Source organism: Vulpes vulpes, unplaced genomic scaffold (assembly GCF_048418805.1).
Source record: "Vulpes vulpes isolate BD-2025 unplaced genomic scaffold, VulVul3 u000000697, whole genome shotgun sequence".
Classification (NCBI taxonomy): domain Eukaryota; kingdom Metazoa; phylum Chordata; class Mammalia; order Carnivora; family Canidae; genus Vulpes; species Vulpes vulpes.
In genome coordinates this window covers 432,929-441,662 of record NW_027325814.1, presented here as the reverse complement: position 1 = coordinate 441,662, position 8,734 = coordinate 432,929, and the positions used below count along the sequence as shown (strand labels likewise).

The 8,734-nt window shown below is 44.9% G+C and overlaps 1 non-coding gene across 1 annotated transcript; it reads right to left on the bottom strand.

Annotated features, from left to right (window-relative positions):
• Positions 1-8,511: 8,511 nt before the first annotated feature.
• Positions 8,512-8,593, bottom strand: TRNAS-CGA (transfer RNA serine (anticodon CGA)). Its single transcript has one exon. It is a non-coding gene; the product is annotated as a tRNA-Ser (tRNA).
• Between the last annotated feature and the right edge of the window lie 141 nt (positions 8,594-8,734).

The window sequence follows — 8,734 nt, the reverse complement described above, 5'->3', positions numbered from 1 at the left end:
TTCTTAATCCAACATCACTCCCTTTCTTGTGAAGCTTTCTCCTCTGCTTTGGCTTTTCTCTCACCTTGATTCCCCTTATTTCTTGCTTTATAACTTGCCCTTGTCTTAGAACTAACTGCTGTTCTAAGAGGATGTCTGTCTGGGAGCGTACCCCCCACTTTTTTGCCCTTTATGACCTCCTCCTACCTTCCCTCCTGTCTCCTGTTCTGTAGCAGCCAACACATTTTCTCCAGTGATCTCAACTGTATTCTTTCCACAGTTTGCCTTTGCCCCAAATTCCATGTCATCCCTAAGTGCTCCTGGAGTTTTAGGACAGTTTCTACAGAAGATATGCCTGCACCCTTCTCCCTTGTCCCACAAGCACCTCTTGCTTTGGAATCCAAGATTCCATCGCCAAACATGAGGAAGGGAGCCTGAGGTGACTGTACTACTGTGGTTGTCAAATCTCAACAAAGCCTTACATAAGCATTTGCTATCACCTCCTCCCAGTCATGAGAAAAAGGAAATCTTTTCCCTTAGTAGTGTACTTCAAATTTGTTGAGCATTTATGATGTATTTAATGTAAATCCTTTAGCACTCTGGATACTCTACTGGGGCTAAAAAGCAAAAGAGCACAAGGACATCCCTGCACCCACTGAGTCCATTATACTTGCATGTACACAGGGTCTGATTATAAAATAGTGGTGAATACATCACTAAGAGGCAACATGTATAGTATCTATTATCTAGAGATACCAGGAGTGTTCTTTTTTTCCCTGAAGCTCTTTCAAAATTACTTTCAGAACCTGCTGCTGATTCTTTAATGGTGCCAAATCATTCTTTTGGGGTAGATTTGGTTTTGGGAAACAATATTCATTGAAAATTCTGCAAGGAACTCAAGTGGAGATGGGTGTCTTATAGCACAGTGGCACCTAAGATGTAATAAATGTGGTAAGTAGATCTACAAGCAACGTGAACAGCGGGAAGATGAAGGCACGGATTTTTTTTTTTTTTTTTTAAGATTTTTATTTATTTGACAGAACAAGCAGGGGTAGCAGCAGGCAGAGGAAGAAGGAGAAGTAGGCTTGCTGTTAAGCAAGGAGTCTGCTGCAGGGCGTGATCCAAGGACCCTGGCCAGGATCATGACCTAAGCTGAAGGCAGACACTTAACCGACTAAGTCACCCAGGCACCCCTCTGATGGGTACCAGGAAAAACTTGTTTAGGAGAAGTATTTATTCTAGATCAGAGGTTGGCAAACTAGAGCTTGCATCCTGATGCCTGCTTTTGTAAAAATGTTTTATTGGAACACAGCCATGCCCATTTGCTTATGCATTGTCTGTGGCTGCTTTTAGATTACAACAGCAGAGCTCAGTAGTTCCACAGAACTATGACCCACAAGGCCTAAAATATTTGCTATTTGGCTCTTTAGAAAGTTTGACAACCCATTTTAGGTCAGGAGAAAGGGTGGGGAAGTATGAAGATTGGTTTTGATTTTTTCATTTGAAGAACCAGAACATTTTTCTACATGGTTAACATTAAATGCTTAAAATTAGCCTATATTCACATTTCTCCAGTTGTCTCAAGAAAAGCTAATTTTTGTCCAGTCTTGGATCCAATCCAGGAAGCATGCATTATACCAGGTTATGTTAACTATCTTTAGAATGTTTTTTTTTTTTTTAATTTTTATTTATTTATGATAGTCACACACACACAGAGAGGCAGAAACATAGGCAGAGGGAGAAGCAGGCTTCATGCACCGGGAGCCCGACGTGGGATTCGATCCCGGGTCTCCAGGATCGTGCCCTGGGCCAAAGGCAGGCGCCAAACCGCTGCGCCACCCAGGGATCCCTGTTAACTATCTTTTATACTCTTTTTAAAAAGAATTTATTTATTAATATAAATTCAGTGGGGTGGGTGGAGAATCCCAAGGAGACTCCCATGCTAAGCATGGAGCCTGATGTGGGGCTCCATCTAGGACCCTGAGGACACAGCCTGAGCTGAAATCCTGTAGTCTGATCCTTCACCAACTGAGCCAGCCAGGCGCCCCACTTATTCTCTTAATCTAAATTCCGGGAACAACTGTTTTTGTGACAGTCTTTTGTTGAAGAGATTGAGCCAATTGTCCTGAGAATGGTCTTTTGGATTTGATTGATTGCTTCTTCACAGTGCTCCTTAACTTCCTCTACCCCTATTTTTACTTAACAGAATTAGATCTAGAGTTTGAGAGATTCAAGTTGAGCAGTTCTGAGGATAGAAGACATCACAGGAGGGACGCTCAGTGGTTGAGCATCTGCCTTTGGCTCAAGCCGTGACCCCGGGGTCCTGGGATCAAGTCCCACATCAAGCTCCCTGCATGGAGCCTGCTTCTCCCTCTGCCTGTGTCTCTGCCTCTCTCTGTGTCTCTCATGAATAAATGAATAAAATCTTAAAAAAAAAAAAAAAGACATCACAGGAGAGATGTTCTGAATGTTGTGTAACATCAGGAGATAGGCCCAGTTGTCCAACCATTAGCCTGATTTCTTCATTTACACTTGGATTGTTGAGAGTTGGGTTTTTTTTCTTTTTCTTTTAAAGCTGGCTAGCTTCCCTGAGAAGGGGGCAGCTGGCAGTATAGCTCAGGTAGGTTGCTGCCCTACAGGAACAGGGGCCCCATGTTGTCGAATCTTATTTTTCAAGAACCATTGGCCATCGTAGTATTTAGTGTTTATGCTAAATATCACAAATTTTAAATGTTGGCTCAATTTAAAAAAAAGTGTGGCCTCCAAAAAAACTAGGGTCCATAGTTTGCAACTCTGCTTTATTTATTTGTTTGTTTGCTTGTTTACTTATGAGAGACACACAGGTTGAGGCAGAGACACAGGCAGAAGGAAAGGTAGGCTTCCCACAAGAAGGCCGATGCGGGACTTGGTCCCCGAACCCCTGAGCTGAAGGCAGACGCTCAACCGCTGAGCCACCCAGGCATCCTGCAACCTCTGCTTTAGGTTGAGATCATAGCATGAATAAAAACAAATGGAAGTGAATGATATGTTGAAAAAGAAGAAACTATTGGCATCTGGAGCAAAGAGTATGTTGAAGGAAATAATGGAAGACTAGGAAATTACTATTTTGGGGCCAATTCTTGGGAGGCTTTGAATACATGGCAAGGAATTTGGGCCTTAATTTCACAGGTAAGGTTTTGACAAGAGGAGTAACTTCCAGCTCATGATTCTGGTGGCAATGGGAAGACAGTGAAAAATTGAAAATTTGGTGACTATTAAATAAGCTTTGCAGTAATTCATGCAGGAGGTTTAAAGCTTTGAAAGAACAGGAAGGAGGATGAGAGACCTTAGGGAAGAAAACTGACAGGCCTTATTACTGACTAGATTCATTCAGCCAACATTTATAGTACACCTGTCATGTGTCACATGTGGCGTTAGGCATTTGAGATACTCAAATAATTGAGGAACAAGTCCTTAAGGGAATTTGCAGTTTAGGTGACATATGCTGGAACACAGAATGAGAAATACAAAATAATTCATTGCTAATAAGGATTAAGTATAGTGGGGCAATGAGGAGGAAAGGGGTCACCTACTACTACTGATGAGATGTTTCTCTGGAGAATCACTGAACTGAGTTCTGAACAGGATCAGATACTGGCAGTGAGGAAAGGGAGTTGAGCATTTATTGTGAGTCCAGCACAATTGTAAGTATCAAACATTTCAATTTACCAACAGTTTTATTAAAACGCACCTTTGAAATTTTTTTTAAAAGGCACTATTGCCATCTCCATTTTCTGTTTGGGGAAATAAAATTCACATGGGTAATAATCAGAACTGGGATTTGATTCCAGAATAATTTCAGAGCCTGAGTTCTCCCAGGCGTCCCGTAACCACTGCACATAACAAGGGGCACATAACCAAAGATGAATCACAGATAAAGACTTTGATTTTTTGCTGGTAATGAAAGGTTAGGTCATTCTCAACTTGAAAAGGGAGGAGGAGAGGATGAGCAAGTTTCAGGGTGAAGTAATGAGCTCGTGGGGGACTTCAGGGTGAAAATGCTTCCACCCAAAGGTATTTAGCCAGTAAATGAAAATGTGAGTCTGGAGCTTCAGAGCAAGAAGTTAGGGTTAAAAATATGGCTGTGGGAGTTATCTGCCCAGAAGTGATCAAGAAATTCTAGGAATGAATACAAACACTAATAAAAGAGGACAGGAGAAAGGCTAAGAATGGGACCTTGGGGAATTCCAGAAGTAATCTGGAAAAGAGATGCATGATACAGTTGGCAAATGCCTCAGCTTTTTAAAAAATAATTCGGAAGGAATTTTTTTTAGTATGATAATAGGATTTTGTGTGTGTGTGTGTGTTTTGAGTACAGTTGACAAGTAATGAATCATTAAATATAGCTCATAAACTAGCTGTGAAGGAGTTCCAGATGTTTTGTGCAATGACCACATTCCTGAGATAAGTGTAGGTTGAGATCATTTCAGTTGAAGTCCTCTAATGATTTGCTTTGCTGGATAAACTACAGAGATCCAGGCCTCTTAACATTTGGAACAAGTCAGCAACTGGGGACCGTAAGTTCCTGTGTATCAGATGTCCCCACGTTAGCTTTTTAATCACATAAGGGCAATTTTGGTTCAGATCTAAGAATTTGTCACTGAAAAGATTAGTATGGAGTGGCATTAGCTCCTTAGTTATAAGGTGAAAGAGCTGCAGGAGAGAAGGAATTAGGCTGTCACATGAAGATGCTCAGCCTGAATAGATGGGGGTATCTTGCTGGAAAGAAGGATTTTTAAAAATGGGTGACTTAGGCAGGGTGTATTGAACCGAAGAGCAAGGGTGTGATCAGATGGGGCGCTGTAGTCCCTGGGCAGGGGAAGATGATGACAGCAGTGTTGTGGAGCTCTGAGAGTGGTGAAACTGGGGCACCTGGAAGGCCAATGTAGCAAAATAGATGCTGTGGTAGAAGAATCAATGATTGATGGATGTCAGGCAGGGGAAAAAGGAAGATGCCAGAATCTTCAGGTTGGAAAGTAGATGGAATTGTGAGAATAGTATTAACAGAAATGGGAAAAGTCAATGTCATTTTAGAAAAGGAGTTTTGTTTGCATTTTAGGTGACATAGCTAGCTGGAGGTATGGGTTCAAAGTCTGGCTTGGGATTTTTGTCTTGGGAGGAGTGAAAAAGAATGAAGCTTTTGGCAGAATTCCGCAGGAGGAGGAAGACAACAAATGAGATGGAGAAACAATGTTCTAAGAGAAATTGGAGAGTACAAGATCTCAGAAGTCCAATAAGAAATCAGTGGTTCCAAACACAGCAAAGGTTTTTGCAACAGGTTATTAAGATAGTGTGAAGCTGGAGGCAGAGTATACATTTTTTTTTTTAATTTTTATTTATTTATGATAGTCACACACAGAGAGAGAGAGGCAGAGACATAGGCAGAGGGAGAAGCAGGCTCCATGCACCGGGAGCCCGATGTGGGACTCGATCCCGGGTGGCAGGCGCTAAACCGCTGCGCCACCCAGGGATCCCCAGAGTATACATTCTATTTCAAAAAATAGAAGTAGGAACTCCTGACTGGCTCAGTGGAGCATGGGACTTTTGATCTTGGGGTTGTAAATTTGAGTCCCAAATTGAGTGTAGAGATTACTTGAAATCTAAAGAAAAGAAAAATGTAAGTAGAAAACACGATCATTTGAATTCTCAAGTGAGGGTAGGTTCTGATTTAATGGATTGATCCAGTAGGATACAATTTGAATTTGTTATGCAAGTATTTTTTTTTTTAAAGATTTTATTTATTCATGAGAGACAGAGAGAGGGAGAGGCAGGCTCCATGCAGGGAGCCCGACGTTGGACTCGAGCCCGGGTCTCCAGGATCACGCCCCGGGCTGAAGGGGCGCTAAACCGCTGAGCCACCAGGGCTGCCCTAATGCAAGGATGTTAATGGAAGTTTCCTTAGGAGGTTGAAATGAGTGGGATTACAAGCCTACGTGGAGAAGGCAGCTTTAAGGCAGATGAGCAAAGTCAAATCCTGAGCCAGAAACTAAATGCGTGGGGGCACCCGATCAGGGAAGGAAGGGAACAAGGTGAAGAGGAAAGGGGTAGGAACTGGGGAGTTCAGGAGGGCTGTGGGGATGGCAGGAATTTGAAACTATCTACGGCAGTTACAAGGGAAGCGTCTGAGTGAAAGGCAGGACCTCCAAGGACCAAACCACCTCTGCCAGCTTCCCGCCCAGGTCCTCCATTTTGTAAGCCCCGGTGCCTCCTCCCCTTCACAACACGGTTGCTGGTTGCCCTCTGCTGGTCAATGTTGGTCTTGCCTCTCCAGACATTTAAATCTGAGCATGCGCAAAATGGCACTTGGTAGGAAACCGTACGGAGCCTCCTGGAGTCTGTTGGTTCAGTACGCATTTGATCGTATTTGCGAATAAAGGCCTAGCAAAGGGAATACGAGCAAAAACAAAATACAGTCCTCTCAGGAAGCATATAGTCCAGTCTGAGTGAAGGCTAAAAAAATGTATATATAACTGCTCTTTAAAAAAAACATTTACTCAACAAAGTTTTGTTTTTTTTTTTTTTTTTTTTTTTAATTGAGCGTCTTATATGTGCCAAGAGTTGATATTCCACTGGGGAAGAAAGAGTTCACAATAGATGATTAGGATATGGTGGGTGACAAGTGATCAGAGACGACTTCCTAGGAAAACAGACTTTGATGTGTGGATTGGAGGCTGAGTAGAAGGTGAGGATGAGAAAGATTGTTTCAGGCAGAGAACAGCATGAACACAGACAAATCCTATACCAGGAACTAAAAGAATGCCAGTGGATGGAAAGTAGTGAGTAGAAAAGAATGGTGCGTGGAAAGGGACCAGGTCATGAAACAAAGCAGCCATGGGAAGGTTCAAGGTCTCCGGCTACAACTGGATGCCCTAGTGCAGCTTTACATACATTAACTCATGTGGTTTCACTACTTTCCTAATGACTCCAGCAAGTGATCAGCCTAGCCTGCACTCACCCTGAGAAAAGTGAACAGATTTAAGACCTATTTAAGAAGCAGAATATGGATGCCTGGGTGGCTCAATTAAGCGTCTGCCTTCAGCTGAGGTCATGATTTCCGGGACTTGGGATGGAGCCCCCTGTGTTGAGCTCTCTGCTCCATGGGGAGTCTGCTTCTTCCTTTCCCTCTCCCTCTGTGATCTCCCTCACTCTTGCTCTCCAATAAACAAAGTCTTAAAATACTTTTTAAATTAGTTCTTGCAGGGATCCCTGGGTGGCGCAGCGGTTTGGCGCCTGCCTTTGGCCCAGGGCCCGATCCTGGAGTCCCGGGATCAAGTCCCACGTTGGGCTCCTGGCGTGGAGCCTGCTTCTCCCTCCTCCTGTGTCTCTGCCTCTCTCTCTCTCTCTTTGACTATCATAAATAAATAAAAATTTTAAAAATAAATAAATAAATAAATTAGTTCTTGCAGGGCAGCCCCGGTGGCGCAGCGGTTTAGCGCCGCCTGCAGCCCAGGGCGTGTTCCTGGGGTCCTGGGATCGAGTCCCACGTCGGGCTCTCAGCATGGAGCCTGCTTCTCCCTCTGCGTGTGTCTCTATGAATAAATAAAATCTTTAAAATAAAATAAATTAGTTCTTGCAGCGGTGTGTCAAAGGAGATGTCTTGCATGCGACCTAGTCCATGGTGGCGGTAGAATGATGGGTTCCAGCTGAAGTAATCAAGAGCCTTAAAGAAGAAGGATAAAAAGATGTGCAGGATGGGAAGTGATAAATGATGGAGGTGCTGGGGTGGGAAGGAGACAGTGGTGAGGATGATCTCAGGGTATGAAGGTGGGAAACTGCAAGGTACAGATGCATAGAAAGCTCCTGAACTACTCAAGTAAATGTGAATTACCCTTGAGCTCCCTGATCCTTCTTGGAGAAGATGATGCTGTGCAAGAAATGAAACACCAAAAGAACATCCCCAACAAGTATCATTCCCCTCTAACCTCTAACCGGGGGAGAACAGGAGGGTTAATTCCCTAGCTTGGTTAATACACGGAGAATTTAGAACAGTACTTGGCACATAAGGAGCATTCGGTAAAAACACACATTCGGAGTGTTCTCTGCCGCGCTCCAGCTCCAGCTCGGGGTGCAGTGTTGACGTTCCAACAGGCTGTCCTCCTAGCCCTGGAAACACCGAGAGGCGCCTCCTCACATCAAACGAGACCATGCCTTTTCTTGGGGCTCAATTACAATCAGACTTCCGGTCATGAAATCCAGAGGTGCCCTCTTTTCCTGGAAACTCTAGTTTTGAGTATCCTAGCACAACAGGCACCCACATTTCCAAAAACCTAACCCTTCAAATCCTTTGCCATTCGTTTCCCCAAGAATGAAAACGTGCGCCAAAGCTCTCAGACCCGAAGCCCCAGGACGCGGCAGGTGCCTTGCGGGCAGGCTTCCCTCGTTCACCTGCATCCCGCCCGGTCCGGGGGGAGACCTCGGGCGGAAGGGGAGTGCACGAGGGGCACGGGCGTGGGGCCCCTCGACGCCTCCTGAGGGAGCGAGAAAAAAAGCGGCCGTCACGAACAGGATTCGAACCTGTGCGGGGAAACCCCATTGGATTTCGAGTCCAACGCCTTAACCACTCGGCCACCGTGACTCCCCAGACCGCGCTCCGCCGCGCGCTTACAGGAGGGGCCGCGCCCCCGGGCCCCCGCCTCCACGCCGCTCCGAGGACAGTCGGGCAGCCCCCGGAGGGCCCGGCGGACGGGGGTGGCCCGCCCCGGGAGGACGGGTCTCC